General features: G+C 40.1%; 1 protein-coding gene and 1 non-coding gene across 8 annotated transcripts in view; both read left to right on the top strand.

Moving 5' to 3' along the window:
* LOC105476165 (opioid binding protein/cell adhesion molecule like) overlaps positions 1-14,445 on the top strand; it is a 1,438,816-nt gene that overhangs the window by 379,771 nt on the left and 1,044,600 nt on the right. The window lies entirely within an intron of this gene.
* Positions 9,931-10,032, top strand: LOC112425694 (small nucleolar RNA U13). The gene has a single exon (XR_003016833.1). It is a non-coding gene; the product is annotated as a small nucleolar RNA U13 (small nucleolar RNA).

Here is a 14,445-nt window from a genome sequence, read left to right as displayed (position 1 = left end):
ACAAGGAAAAAGAGAATAGGAGCCTGAAGTTATTTCTGCCAAAGCTATCTCTGCATCTGTTAGTGGAATCACTTCAGGATCAGCCTTGTGTTAAGGATGCAGCTTGATGTTGGTAAAATGAGAAGGAATCTGAAAGCTCCAGGCTGAATCGCCAACAGATCTCAGTGAAATGACTTGGCATGATACATAAAAAACACCCAGTGTGGAACCTAGCACTTTCCTAAAACAGAAAGGTGCTGTGAAGCTTTTGTATAAAAGATGGGTTGGGGCTCTTTAAGCACCCTGAATCTTTAGAGTGGTTGATCACATTTATTTCCCAGATGGGTGTCCTGCACGTCCGTGTGAAGAGACCACCAAACAGGCTTTGTGTGAGCAATAAAGCTTTTTTTTTTTTTTTTTTTTTGAGACGGAGTCTCGCTCTGTCCCCCAGACTGGAGTGCAGTGGCCGGATCTCAGCTCACTGCAAGCTCCGCCTCCCGGGTTTACGCCATTCTCCTGCCTCAGCCTCCCGAGTAGCTGGGACCACAGGCGCCGCCACCTCGCCCGGCTAGTTTTTTGTATTTTTTTAGTAGAGACGGGGTTTCACCGGGTTATCCAGGATGGTCTCGATCTCCTGACCTCGTGATCCGCCCGTCTCGGCCTCCCAAAGTGCTGGGATTACAGGCTTGAGCCACCGCGCCCGGCGCAATAAAGCTTTTAAATCACCTGGGTGCAGGCGGGCTGAGTCCGAAAACAGAGTCAGTGAAGGGAAATAAGGGTGGGGCCGTTTTATAGGATTTGGGTAGGTAAAGGAAAATTACAGTCAAAGGGGGGTGGTTCTCTGGCGGGCAGGAGTGGGGGTCACAAGGTGCTCAGTGGGGGAGCTTTTTGAGCCAGGATGAGCCAGGAAAAGGAATTTCAAAGATCATATCATCGCTTAAGGCAAGGACCGGCCATTTTCACTTCTTTTGTGGTGGAATGTCATCGGTTAAGGCGGGGCAGGGCATTTGCACTTCTTTTGTGATTGATTCTTCAGTTACTTCAGGCCATCTGGGCATATGCGTACAAGTCACAGGGGATGTGATGGCTTGGCTTGGGCTCAGAGGCCTGATAATGGGCATCCCTGCCATGACCCTGCATTGCTGTGATGGTATGCAACTATTGCAATAATGTGCTGTCTAATGTTCTTGTTTAAATTGTGTTTTCTGTGGGTTCAGTTTTCATTTCATCACTTTTATTTTTTATCTTTTATTATTGTTTTCATTTCACAAATATTACATGAATATCTTCTTGTAAAAGACTCAGAGAATAGCTATTGCTATTAAGTATCATGTTTAAGGCCATAGTTTCCCATTCTCTGCTTTCCAACCAAACACACTTCTATTCCTTTGTCAAGCAGGAACCACTGGTAATAGTGAAAACAGCTTGCTGTGTGTCTTCCTAGTCTCTTCTAAATGATTACACATAAACTCAAGCTTTTTTCTTCTTACCTTCTTCCCTCAGAAAAAAAAGACATGCACACACGCGCGCACACACACACACACACACACACACACACAGGTTTAAATATGTTTGCTTTTGCAATATTTTTTCAGGGAACAGTTGGTCACCATGTTTTGCAACTGTTCCGTATCAATTCATATTAGTTTAGTAAGAATGGACCTACTTCCTTTTTATTAAAGATTGAATGCTGTTTTATTGCGTGGGTTTTCCCCAAATTGTTTCACTAGAAGCCTATTTACTGATATGTATGTTGATTCTGAGATTCCACTCTTGCAAATAATGGTGCCATAAGCATTCTTTTGTAAATACCTTTTGCATGTGTTAACTGTTTCTTAATGGTTATTTTCCTGGAAGCGGAATTCTTGGGTCAAGTAGTGTGCTTTAAACGGTTTTTAAAGAGTCCACCATATTGCACTAAAAAGATTATCAATTTATAATGCCTCCAAGAATATCTGAGAATAAAAAGTTTTTCTCACCCTTACTAACACTGAATATTAGCGACCTTTTTAAAAGTCTTGTGCCAATTTGATAACTGAAAAAACAAAAACAATGAGAGCATGACAGGGTAGTGAACTGGTTTAGGACCTAGTCAAATTCAGTTTAAACCCAAGCTCCACTGCAACTAGCTGAGTATCTGTGGGCAAGTTATTTTGGTTCTCCAGACAACCTCTCCTTTCTTTGCAGTTGGAAAACTACTCACTATAAAGCTTGGTTGTAAAGCTTCAAAATTAGCACAAGTAAACCCTAAAACAGTGGCTGGCCAGGAGCAAGCACTCAATAAACCTGAGGGATTATTATTAGTATTTTATTGATTTTAGTAGAGCTACATACATTTTTATGTATTTATTGAACACTTGAAATTTGTATTTGAATTACATTTTAACATAATTTGTGCTCTGGTGAGTTCTTTAACAATTAAAAAAATAATTTGGGAGTTCTTTATACACATATATATGATATAGAACTTTTATTTGTATGTTGAAAATATCTTTCAAAGACATTTGCGTGTTTTTTAACGTTGCCTATACATTTTTATTTTTAAGTTATGGAAGTTTAAAATTCTTCTCTCATCAAATCTGTCCACTTTCTCCACTGTGACTTATTCTTTCAAAGTCTACTTAGGAAAACTTCCCCAAACAAGACTTTTAAAACAAACAAACAAACAAAAACACAACAATAATCATAAAGGGCTGTTTATTATTATTTAACTCTAATCCTTTTGAAATTGTAAAATGTATAGTTTGCATATAGTGTGAGATAGAAGATCTATGTAGTTTAGTTTTCTATGAAACAATTGTATAAATAGTATATCCTGTCTATATTTACTTGAAAATTACATCCTATACCTTAACAAAAATAAATACCCATGAATCCATGGATCTATTTCTTAATTCTTAAGTTCTATTCCATGTATTTCCTTTTCGTATCAATAGTCCAATTGTTTTTATTACAATAGTTTTTTTTTTTTTCATGTGATAGTAAAACTGATAGAGCAATTGCCTACCATTTTTTTCTTTTTCAAAATTTTCATGTCATTCTTGGGCTTTTTTTCCTTCTCCAAATGCACTTTACTCTGTGTGTGTTTGTAACAGAAAGAGAGGCATAGATCTGGATTTATTTTTAATTACAAATTCTAGTTTATAATTTGTGCTAACACATAATAATTGACTTTTATGGATGAGAATGTGTCTGTCACCTTACAGAACTTTCTTATTTTAACAGTTTCTTATTCTAATAATTTATCTGTAAAACCCTCAAATTCTTTTACATGTAGGCAATCATACCGCAGAAAATTACGACAATTTTCTGTTTCTTTGTGATATTTATATTATTTATATATTGACTTTGACATTTTTATTGGCTAAGCCTGTAGTGTAATGTAGAAAGTGGTCTTTGTTTTCTCTTGCTCCAAGATCTAATAGAAATCATATATATATACACACACACACACACACACACATATATATACACACACATAATTGCTGTAGGTTTCTGTGTGTTTTTTTTTCCCCCTGAGAGGGAGTTTCACTCCTGTTGCCAGGCTGGAGTGCAATGGTATGATCTTGGCTCATTGCAACCTCCACCTCCCAGGTTCAAGAGATTTTCCTGCCTCAGCTTCCCAATTAGCTGGGATTATAGGCACCTGCCACCATGCCCAGCTAATTTTTGCATTTGTAGTAGAGACAAGGTTTCACCCTGTTGGTCAGGCTGGTCTCGAACTCCTGACCTCAGTTGATCCACCCACCTTGGCCTTCCAAAGCGCTGGGATTACAGGCGTGAGCCACCACACCTGGCCAAATGTTGACAATATTTCTTTATTTTTATTTATTTATTATTATTATTATTATTTGAGATGGAGTTTTGCTCTTGTTGCCCAGGCTGGAGTTCAATGGCACGATCTTGGCTCGCTGCAACCTGCACCTCCTGGGTTCAAGCAATTCTTCTGCCTCAGCCTCCCAAGTAGCTGGGATTACAGGCATGCATCACCATGCCTGGCTAGTTTTTGTATTTTTCGTAGAGATGGGGTTTCGCCGTGTTAGTCAGGCTGGTCTCGAACTCCTGACCTCAGTTAATCCACCCGCCTTGGCCTCCCAAAGCTGGGATTACAGGTGTGAGCCACCACGCCCTGCCTGGATTCTGCTTAAAGCTTTTATAAAATTAAAGACATTCCATCTATTTCTAGCTGGCCAAAAATTTGTTGGTTTACTCAGGAATAGTCATTAAATTTTATCAAATGCTTTTCAACTTTTATTAAGATTATTACATTGGATTTCTCTTTTAATCTATTATCATATCTAGTTACAGTAATGGCGTTCCTGATGTGAAGCCATTTTGGTATTCCTGAATTAAATGTGTCATGATATATTCTTTTAATTCGTAGCTGGATTTGACGTGCTCATTTTATTTAGGAATCTTAGAGAAAGAATGTAAAGGTAAACTGAGGCTGGAGCCGAACCAGGAAGGAAGACAGGAAGGAAGACATGGCAAATGGCAGTGAGAATAGCCTTTTATTAGGGCTTGCAGGCGAGGTTCCTCCGCCCAAAGGCAGGAGATGAGGAAGTCGCGCTGAGGGAGGAGGGTAGGGGCTTCTTATAGCCTGAGAGGGAGGGAAGCTGGTTGTGCAAAGAGGGCCTGGGGGGTCTTGAAACCCAGGAGTTGAGGAAGGGTCACGAGGAAGGGGTCTTTGGAAACTGTCAACCGAAACTGCTGTTTAGGAACTTGTGGAATGCAGGTGAGCTGCAGGTCACGGGGGAGCGTGGCTGCCCAGCGGGAACCTCTGACGCGTGTAAGTCTGCGGGTGTGTACAAGGGTGAGGGGAGTCTAACAAAAGGCCTGCTAGGCAGCGTAACGCCGCCATGTTGGGTCTGGATTCCCGCCTAACAAAAAGTGCTCCTTTCGTTTCTTCTTTGTAGTTTGGTTTTGGTATAAGACTTAGGTTGGGCCCGGCGCGGTGCCTCCCGCCTGCAATCCCAGCACTTTGGGAGGCTGAGGTGGGCGGATCACGAGGTCAGGAGATGGAGACCATCTCGGTCAAGGCGGTAAAACCCCTCTCTACTAAAAATACAAAAAACTAGCCGGGCGAGGTGGCGGCGCCTGTAGTCCCAGCTCCTCGGGAGGCTGAGGCGGGAGAATGGCGGGAACCCGGGAGGCGGAGCTTGCAGTGAGCCCAGATCGCGCCACTGCACTCCAGCCTGGGCCACAGAGCAAGACTCCGTCTCAAAAAAAAAAGAAAAGAAAAGAAAAAAAAAAAAAAAAAAGAGTTAGGTTGGCCTCATAAACATTTCCTATTCCCTGCAACAGATGGAATTTTTCCTGTAAACTCGTCTAGGTGTGGCATGGTGGAGTTTTGTTTGTTCGTTTTTATTTTTGTTTGCTTGAGGTTGGCTTAAAAAAAAAAAAAATCTTTTACTTTCCGGACACCAACGGGGAGCCCAGTGCTTCAACTCAGTTGTGACACTATCTGGGGCTAGCATAGAACCTGCAGGTTAAGGGCTCAGTCCCACAAGACTGCCCCGCTTCAGGTGCCAATCACAAGACCCAGGTTTCCACCATACTTCTGACCAACCTGCCACAAATCGGGGTTCCTGCGACTCTTTTCTCAGGTTCCATAATTTGTTAGAAAGGCCCACAGACCTCAGGAAATTTATTTATTTATTATTAGCAGCTGATTGTACAGAATAGAACTCAGGAACAAGTAAATGGAAGGAGTTAGAAGAGCAAGGCATGGGGTGCGGTGTGTGGGGGCATGGAGCCTCCCTCCCTCTCCGGGTGCACCCCCTCCCAGCCCCTTGATGTGTTCACCCACCTGGAAGCACTCTGAACCTGTTAATACTTAAGGGCTTTCATGAAGGTTTCATTACATAGGCCTGATTTATTAAATCGTTGACCATTGGGGATCAACTTCATCTCCCGCTGTTTTCCCCTCCCCAGAGGTCAGGATGGGGGCTTAAAGTTGCAAGGGGCTTATGATGCTTTGGCCTTCCCGGCAAGCAGCCCCCTTCTGAAGTGACCTAGTGCCCTCAAAGAGTCACCTCACAAGAACCAAAGGCATAACTCATCACTCCTATCAGAAACTACAGGGAATAAGGTGCAAGGATCAAATATCTATTTCTTACTGCGTCATACCTAGTATTCATTTTTCCATCCTTTGTTATTCCCTCTGTGTCTTTTAATTTCAGGGGCCCTCTTGTACTCCACATGTAACTGCATTTTATTTTTCAGAGTTTAAAATGAACTTTTTTGTGTGATTGCCAATATACTTGAACTTTACTGGGTTTGTTTGTTTGTTTTTTCGTTATTTGTTTGGATCTTGCCTGTGGCTGAATTGATTTTATATTTTGTTCCATTATATTCCCTCCCTTGTGATTTGAAATTTATATATCTTTTTCTATTCTTCTAGTGGTTACACTTATATTTTTAACAATTTTAACAATTCTGTCGACAGCTATAATATCTATATCTTCCTCTTACATAAGAATAAAAAATTTAGTATTCTTACACTTCTCACCACTCTCTGGCAAACTCCATGGTTGAGAACATCTGGGATTTTAGTTCCAGATGGTTATTTTATACATTTTTAAAACCTCAAGCATCAACAGTTATTTAAACTTGACTATAACTTTTAGTGTTTTGTTTGATTACTACTCTTTCTTGTATCTTTTTACTTGGTTTTGTTTTTTATTTTATGGGATTTTCCTTATATATTTTTTTCCCTGAAGTATTTATGGATGGCAAAATTTCCAAGTCTTTGCAGGTTCAAAAATCTTCATTTTGTCCTCATACTTGAATGCAAGTTTGCCAGGGTATGGAGTATGGGTTTAAAATAACAATCTCGGATCATTTTCTGGTAGCATTTAGTTTTGCTGTTAAAAAATAAGATGTAAATTTAATCTCTATGTTATTGTAAGTAATCTGTTATTTTCTCTCTGGAAATTTTTTAAATGTTTCTTTATGTATGGTGTTCTGACATTTTACCATAATGTTGAAAGTTGTGAACCTTTTAAAACTCATTTTGGCATGAGGTAGATCCTTTCAATCTGAAGACCCATGTATTTATTCAGCTCTAAGTAAATTTCTTCAAATATTTTTAATCTTTTTTTCTGCTCATTTTTCTTTTTCAGACCCCCTCTATATCTCTTAATTTTCTGTTCATATTTTCTATTTTTCTTTCTTATTTATGATTTTTTAGAGAAACCCTTAGTTTGATCTTCTAGCTGTTACTCTTCATCTACAGCCATCCTGATGTTTTAATATTTAGACCATTATCACTTACCATTGTTTTACTTTGAAGATCATTCTTAATTTCAAGATATAGTTGTTTCTGTTTAAAGATTTAGCATTTTTCTAGAATAACTCTAAGGACGTTAATATAGCTTAAGGTCTTTGTCTCTTCTTTGCTCTAATGAATGCTGCTTTATTAAAAAGCGTGTTTTCCTTCAAATGGAGAATAAGATTTGATTATCTGTGTTTCCTTTTGTTTTTTTGCCAAACTTCCCTCTCCTCCTGGCCTGGGTCTGTTTACCTGCTGGTGTTCTGGTTCGTGTGGCAGTGGAAGGAGGCTCCTACTGTGTTGCTGGGTCTATCTCCCCCCATGGAGGGACCCATGGTCACCATTTGTGGTGCCTCTTTGGGCCAGTGCCCACACACAAACTGCTTTTCAGTGCTACAAATACCACAGGCTTGACTTGGTCAAGTGAAGGAGTGGGGTAGTGGTGGAGGGGCTACGTATGAGGGTTCTCCAGAGGGACAGAATGAATAGGATACATGTATACATGAAAGGGAGTTTATTAGGGAGAATTGGCTCACACGATTTTACACGAGGAAGTCCCACCAAGTTAGGCCATCTGCAAGCTGGGGGAGAAGCTGGTAGTGGCTCAGTCCAAATCTAAAGGCCTCAAAACAAGGGAAGCCGACAGTACAGCCCCCTGACTGGAGCCTAAGTCCTTAGGGCCCCAGGGAGGCCACTGGTGCAAGTTCCAGAGTCCAAAGGCTGAAGAGCCTGGAGTCCGATGTCCAAAGGCAGGAGGAGAGGAAACAAGAGTGCCCACCTGGGAAGAGAGTGAGCCAGAAGACGCGGCAAACTTCTCCTCCCCCTTCTTCCTCCTGCCCTGCTCCAGCGGCGCTGGCAGCTGACTAGAGAATGTTCACCCACATTGAGGGGGATCTTTCTGTTCCGGTTCACTGACTCAGATGTCAGTCTCCTCACAGACAGACCCAGAAACAATGCTTCACTAGCCATCTAGGCATTCTCCATCTAGTCAAGCTGACACCAAACATCAACCGCCACAGACTAGCAGCCTCAGAGACACCAGCATGTACCCATACTGCCCGCTATATTCCCTGTTAACCCCTGCTCACACTCCTTGGCTTTCTCATCCCACAAGCCCTCTCTTGCATGCATTTTGGACTCTTGTTTTATCTGTTGTCCCTTTTTGTCCCCACAACTTTGATACTATTTGCTTTCTATTGTTTAGACAATCATCAACATTTTTCATCCACTGGCACAGCTCTTACTTCTTTGTCAGTGCTCTTGTGAGCTGCACTCTGACCCCCAACGTGGGTTTCTTATCACTTCATGGGGTTTGAGATGGGCTAAAGGTAAACCCATGTGGCTCAGGCTTACTTTCTTAGTCAAGCCTTAGCTTCATCTGTTTAAGATAGTTTACATCTAAGGAACAGGGGCTTAGATTTTCTAACTCTTTGTGGGTAAAGGGTCTTTCATGTATCTCTCATTGACATTCACTGACTGACGCTGTCCCGGCTGAGTAGCAGTATGGCATATGAGACTGCATGCAATCTAGATCCTTCTCCTATGCAAGCAGGCCCAGTTGGTGTGCACTTTGAAAAATGCCTCATAATGTAAAAAGAGCCATGGGTAGAAGGTGATAAAGTGACTAAATTTTCCATTAGGCAAGGTGTGGGAAACTATTTCATAGATAAGGTGACTATTGAATGGTTTAATCAAGGATGACTCAAAGTTTGCAGTCAGAGAATTTGGGTGGATATCAGGAGTAAGAAGGCATTGCAAGGTTCACAGGCAAGAGGGGAGAGGTGAGCGAGGTTGCAGAGGTTTTGAAGTGCATGACATGCTTAACAAATATTAAGTGATCCATTCTGGTTATCCTGCATTTAAAGGGGAAGGGAGGAGTCGTTTGGCTGAGGTGTGAGAGGTCTCTGAAGGAAATGTGTACCAGGCCTTAATTGTCTTCTGTGGGATTTCTCTATGAAAGGACCTGCAATTTCCCAAGTGCACATGATGCTGAAACATTTACACTGCGGACTGCAACACATCTTGACTCCCCAGGAGGAGCCAAAAAGGTGATAGAAGGTGGAGGAAATAGCTTCTGCCTGCCATCTCATCTCAGCCTCTATTGATATTTTTTTTTTTTTTTTTTTTTTTTTTTTTTGAGACGGAGTCTGGCTCTGTCGCCCAGCCCAGGCTGGAGTGCAGTGGCGCGATCTCGGCTCACTGCAAGCTCCGCCTCCCGGGTTCACGCCATTCTCCTGCCTCAGCCTCCCGAGTAGCTGGGACTACAGGCGCCCACAACCGCGCCCGGCTAATTTTTTGTATTTTTAGTAGAGACGGGGTTTCACCGTGGTCTCGATCTCCTGACCTTGTGATCCGCCCGCCTCGGCCTCCCAAAGTGCTGGGATTACAGGCGTGAGCCACCGCGCCCGGCTCTATTGATATTATTGGGTTATTGATAATGGCTTCCGTCTGTGGCAGGCAGAACAAGCTCCACCCTTTTGTGTGTCTATTTCATGACAGCATTCAGCTTGGCTGACACATAACACGTTACAATCTGGGTCCTGATCATTAGGCAACATCATCAGTTAACAACAAATAAATGTTGGTTTACCGTCAGAGAAATAAGATGTCATATAAATTAGATAGGTGTGCTAAAAACTCAAACAATCATTAGGCTTAAATGAAAAGAAATGAAGCAGGCGCTTCTGTGGTTCATAAGTGTGATGGCTGGGCTCACACGCATGTGTGAGATGTGCCACCCTTGAACCTTCTTATGACGTCGGCACATTACCCATCTGATGTGAAAACAACAACAACAACAACAACAACAACAACAACAAAAATGAAGCCATGAGTGTGTATAAATGAACCAAAATAGAACAGCATTCCATCATACCTCTGAGTCCTAAGGACTGAAAGGTTTAGAGTTATGCAGTTATGCAGGGGTTTTCACATAAAGTATTACCCTTGCTCCTCAGAAGAACCATGCAAGTTCGGTTCTATTATTATCCTCACTTTACAGCTTGAAGAAACTGACAATTTTAGTAACTATTCAAGGTCACACAGCTAGTAAGCGGTGGAACTGGGCCATAAACCCATATTTCCCTAATTGTACGCTCTTTCGTTTTTGCAAGTAGTCCTTGATACATAGTACATCCTGGCACTCACAAATGTGAATGTGGAAACTTGAATGTGGGATGCTGGACTCTGAGATCACATTTGTGAGCTTGTCAGCCCAGAACCTCCAGATCCTGAGAAAATTTTAAGTGAAAGATGAGCGGAGTGAAACTGTTAACTCATGCAATATGTGGATTTTGACTAAAGTCACAATAGGGGAATTCTATCAATATAAAAGCCTTGGGATGAGGGGACCGATCGCAAAAGATGGCCACACAGTTCCTTACCTGTTGCCTCACTATATTCCATCTTTCATTTTGCCAAGTCAAAAATACACCAAATGGAGGAACCAAAACTTGACAGTCTTTTTGCATTCATTTATGTAACAATCAGCTCCTAGGTTTTTGTTATTATTTTTCTTCTTTTTTTTTTGAAAGTGACAATATAAGTAATGTAGTATTTTGTTGTTGTTCTTGTTGCAGTAGGTATGTTAGCATTTTTTTTTTTTTTTTAATTTGAGAATGAACAATTTACTGCTAGTTTTAAAACTCATCTACTATGCAATCCTCAACTGGGTATTTTGTGACTGCACTTTGTGCATGTGTTTGTATGTGGCTGCACGTAGAGGGTGTGTGTGAGAATGCACCTGTGTATTTTGGAAATCATTATTTATAGCTCTTAATTAGAAAATTTTAAAGGAACTATATAAGCTCAGTTCTTTGTTTTCAAATGTGAACAGCTGAAATTAGATCCCTCTTACACCTTTGCCAGAGAAAAACTGTGCGATATGCATAATGTGCTCTTGTCCCCTCTAGAGAGGTGGGGCTAGAGTGGAAATGGCTAATCCTCTTCACGGGGGATGAATTGGAAATTGAGTTTTGCAAACGAAGTCAGAGATAATTTCCCATCTTCATTATTTATGTAAATCAGTTACTGTATTTTAATTATCCACTGCTTGTATCGTCCACATAAAATGCCTTTCCTTTTATTTAAACTGCAAATAATTGCCAGTAGAATTATTCATTGGAAATTGGAATCCACTTTTTTGATCTCTGGAAAGACTATTAATAATGAATGAGGATGTTATTTATTTGTTACAATTCCACACATGGAAACTGAAGAGAGACTCTGTATACCTCACTTATCTCCTCTGACAACACCTAAGTAAACTCACCCCAGGAGAAATGCCAAAATGTGGAAAAGCAACGTAAAGATAAGAACAGCTTTCTTTTTTTTCTTCTTTCAACAAATGAAATGCCTACTCATTTCAACAAATGTGGGCCTACTACGGGAAAAGCACTGTTAGGTGAAGTCAGGGAGAAAGTTAAGCTAGACATGAATTTTACCTTTCAGGACATAATAAACATTCATAAAATCCTTGACATTTGCAAGCGATATACCCTGAGACCTTCACCAATTCCCATATTCATGAATCTTACTATAGCATATAATTTGCTACATAAAATGCAATAAAATATAACTGAAAAATATAAGTGACCCCTTTGGACCCTTAATGATTCTATAAATACAGAACTCAAGTAATTTATAAAGCTATTAAAATAAATCTCGCCATTAACATAAACTCTATACTAGGCCATCTCTCACTTGAACAATTTTTGCACTATCCAGAGAACTTGCTAAAATAGCTTCATAAATTGCTTTTTCCAGTTTCCGTACAGAATGTATGGTGGACCTTTCATGTCTGAACTACTACAGAATCTGAATCTTTGCTTTTAAATATTATTTTAAAAAAATATATATTATATTAAATAATATAATGTATATTATATTGAATATATATTAAATATATATGTGTGTGTGTATATATGTGTATATGTATACATAAAATTTTTTTTCTGGCCAAAGTCATCACTTGATTGGATCTACTTATTTTTCTCTTCTTTTATATTAGCAACGGTAGAAGCCAATTTTCTTATTAGGAACTTTTTTCCCCTTCCCATTGGAAGAACCAAAGTTTGACCACCTTTTTAGCGTATGTATGGGCTACGCAGATAAACTTGGTAATGGGTTCCCTGGGCCTTCCCAGCTACTCTTACAAACTATAGAAGTCACTTCTGAACTTCAGCCATGGAGTATCGAATGCAAATTTGGGTCTCACAAAAATTAAAATATAATATCCATGATGAAATCTGAAGCCTTTGTAAACAGTCAAAGCACTAACTTCTATAACTACAAATGAGCAAGGTCTGATATACTTAAATATTCACTACGAGGGAGAAAGTGACAGATACTCAAAGGAAAGATACAGGTAAACTTAGCTTCAGAAGCTGCAGGGGAGATTGAGGAAGACTACAGGCAGGAGGCAGCATTTTTCTGGACTTTGAGGATAGGTAAGACTCGGAAATGTGTCACAGACATAGACATCATAGCCATTTTGAGTAGAGGAAACAGAATGAGCAAAGGCGTGAGTGAGGAGGCCGGGAGCTTTCATGAGCAAAGTGAATAGTGTAATCCCATCTAACTATAAAGGTAATTTCTCCTCAGTGTAAAAATACAAAAACATGCTTTCCTCTTTCTGGAAATATGGTAAGGTGAGGCATACACAGAAATAATCCCAGTGTATTTAGAAATACTGTGAAAAATATATTTAAAGTATTTTTAAATGCATAGTGATCTGGCAAGAAAGCAAGGGAAAGTTCAAGAAACACAAAGCAACAAAACAGTATTACTTCAGAAAGGTAAGGTAAGGTGAAGCCAATTCTGCACTAGGACAGTTTCTGATCCCTCATTCCCTAGAGTGCAAATTTGAGGGATTGGGTGTGGATATGAGATAAAGCCTGGGACTTGGTAAAACAGCCAGAGTCCATCCTGGAGCCACAGACCGTAAAGGCAAGATCCTGAAGTAGGTTAAGGGGGAACATGGGCCTTGCAGAAGAAGAGAGTGGGACTACTTGCTTGGGTTGAAGATGTCTCTGGATGGAGGGGAAAGACAGGCTTCTTGGAATCCTTAACTGAAGACTGCTCTCCCATGAGTGTTAATTCACAACTCCTATGTGGCTCCCATAAGTTGTAAGCTTGGACATAGGTTATTGGTAAGACTTTAAATCCTTGGGGAAAACAATGCAAATCTTCACCAAGGGCATGCACTTTAATTGCAGGCATTGCTTACATTTCCACGAATTTTTAAAACATGTAGCTGATCACGTATATGAGGAAACAGACCACCATGAAGAAAAGTCAGTGCTCATAGTATAGTGTAGAAAAGGAACTTTGAAAACTACAGATGGGGTAATGTTTCAAAAGCAGAATATAAAATATGTATATATAGGTATGCGCAAATAAATAAAAATGGCTGTCAGAATATAATTTAGGAATAAGAAAACATTAAAATCCACCAGTAATATTTTTAAGTAACCAAGTAAAACTTCTTAGAAATATGAAGCATAATAAATGAGAGTAAAATTTCAACAGATGGATACGAAACAGATTAGTTTCAGCTGTCCAAAGAATTCATGACTGGAAGATAATCTTAACAAAATAAATACCAAAAATCTAGAATAGAGATTCATAAACTTCCTTGGTTCATGTCACCATTCATGTGTTAGTGCCTCAATAATTTTTTTATAGTACCCCTAGAGCAAAAGAAATACCCGACATTTCTTTTATCAAGTAGTTAGGCTCAAACAACTTAGTTTTAGTATTTTGCATAGTATACAATGAATAGCTATGTCTCTCTCAAAAATGAAACATTCCCACAGTGTCCCTGTGAATTCACTCTGGTTTCCCAGTATTCCTCGACCTATAGTTTGAGAACCATGGATGTAAAATAAAGAAACAAAAAACAGAAAATGTCAAAGACAACTTAAAGAGACTCCCATGTAGGTCTAACATACGTCTAATTGAAGTTCCAGAAGAAGAAAGGGAAAAGACATGGCAAGAGAATTTTCCAGATTTAACATAAAATTCATAGATTCAGAAAGAACAACAAATTACAAGCAGAATAAATTTTAAAAACTGGGCGTGGTGGCTCGTGCCTATAATCCCAGCTACTTGGGAGGCTAAGGCAGGAGGATCACTTGAGCCCAGAAGTTTGAGGCTGCGATGAGCTTTGATCACACTACTGTACTCCAGCCTGG

Source organism: Macaca nemestrina, chromosome 12 (assembly GCF_043159975.1).
Source record: "Macaca nemestrina isolate mMacNem1 chromosome 12, mMacNem.hap1, whole genome shotgun sequence".
In the NCBI taxonomy this organism is placed as follows: domain Eukaryota; kingdom Metazoa; phylum Chordata; class Mammalia; order Primates; family Cercopithecidae; genus Macaca; species Macaca nemestrina.
This window is presented reverse-complemented; position numbering and strand designations above follow the sequence as displayed.